Here is a 2,058-nt window from a genome sequence, read left to right on the forward strand (position 1 = left end):
ACAGATTAATTGTAAGTGCAAACTGAGTTTTGCTGTAATCAGAAACTGTATCAAGTGTGTTGCTGCTTCACTATTTTGGCTTTTTATTTTTTGCTTTATGTTTATGTTTAGAATATAAAGTGCAGTTGATATGATTTATTGGTGATTTATTAAATAAACTCAAATTTCCATTCTTATTCATGACTGAATTATTCTGCTTGGTACTGTTTACCATGAAGAATCAAGATATTGGTGCACCAGAGTTTGAATGCATGTTCACACTGCTCCAAATGAACCTTATTCTCTATGGAAGCGAACCAGGGCTCATTTAAAGCTGACCAAACAGTGCCGGTGGGAATACGCCCTTAATCTTTGACTGAAGAAGGTTTTTCCCTAACTTATGTGAATACAGCTTTCTTTCAAACAAGCAAAAACCATCTGAAATGGAGCATATAAACTTTTTGTACATTATTGAAACCCTGTTAGTGAGTCTGATCCAGTTACAGTCAGTTCAGCTCATCAGACTGGCTTGGGTCAGGTCTTCATGTTGTGACAGAATGATCATTTTCACAAAATCCATTATTTAGTTAAACCATTATTACAGTATAAGCATTTATGAAATTGTTTAAGAACAATATATTCTATGCATCATTAAGTTTCCATCACAAGCTTATGTACATGAGCATTTTTTGTAGGTTGCAGGGTTATTATTATTATTATTATTTATATACATATATTTCCTATTGAGAAACAACTTTCTATCAGTCACTGCTGTGAGTAAGTGACCCTCTTGGCTCTGTCCTTGTGCTCCATCCTTGGCCTCATCCATCATACATTCAGCATGATCTAATTTGATATTTCATGTTGAATCTATTCCTTGTTTCTTCTCCACCCTTGTGTCAGAGGATCATTACATCAAGCATTCATGAGGACCAAAGGTAGGAAATATTTCTGAGATAATTTGTCACTTTACTCAGCTGATAAACGTGGAGTTATTCTAAGAATCAGAACAGGTCTCTCAGCCAGCAAATGGGACAAAATTTTCCAACAACCTCAGCTGTAAGGCACAAGGACATTCCCAGCCGTTGATAGAAAAAACAAAAGAAAAGAAAAGCTAATCTTAAAGTATTATTGGACAGCCTTTAAGCGTGAAGCAAGGTGAATTGAAGGGCTCTCCTGTTACGCCTTAACAGCAGTCGATTTCACATGGATGTAAATACTCTTGAAAGACAAGCGAGTCACATTATCTGCAATCCTCACACTCAACAGAAGATGACTGTCAGCAGTCATTTTTATCTATTGCCACATCTTAAATAATACTCTAACCCATTTGGTTGCTCTTACAAGCAGAATGAATGCTATGGGAAATTGGTGTAAACATCCTTGGTGCCACCGCATACACTGCACTTATCATTAGCCTGGCCATTACTATCAGTGGGTGAATGAAAGCAAAGATAACATCTGTAATCATCATAATAACCTGTAGATCTGCAGTTTGTAATATGTCAAAAAACCACTGGATCATTTTAAGCACAGTCTTTTGGGTTTCATAGTTTATGTAGGAGAGCACAAACGTCCTTTGGTAAATATCTCAAGGCTAACAAGACTTACCCTGACTCAAAGTTTCAGGTTGATCTTACTGGTCACACTAGTTAACAGCAGCTCTCCTCTCATTATCTGGGCAGTTGTTGGCTGCCAGGTATGAATGCAGAAGCTAGGAAAATAAGTTCCAGTTAGAACTAAGTTAACCAATATGAACTTATCTTAAAAAATGTTAAACCCCACCATGATGTTAAACTGGAATTCATCAAAAGGGAGCAATAATTACCACTTTATTTTAACTGCAGTTTTTCGGGTCCAGCCATAATATGCAAAGATTTTAAAATAATCAAAAACCAAATTAATTTCAAATCAAATTTAAAAATTAAAACAGGTAAAAAAAAATCAAAATCAATATTTACCTTGATCTAATCTAAATCCTGAGTAAATCATCCCTTTACCTATTCTTAATTAATAGAGCTGAGGATAAATCTGTGGAAAAAGAAGTTAAAAAGCTGTCAGATCGAAACTGCCTCTTGA

Source organism: Melanotaenia boesemani, chromosome 11 (assembly GCF_017639745.1).
Source record: "Melanotaenia boesemani isolate fMelBoe1 chromosome 11, fMelBoe1.pri, whole genome shotgun sequence".
Classification (NCBI taxonomy): domain Eukaryota; kingdom Metazoa; phylum Chordata; class Actinopteri; order Atheriniformes; family Melanotaeniidae; genus Melanotaenia; species Melanotaenia boesemani.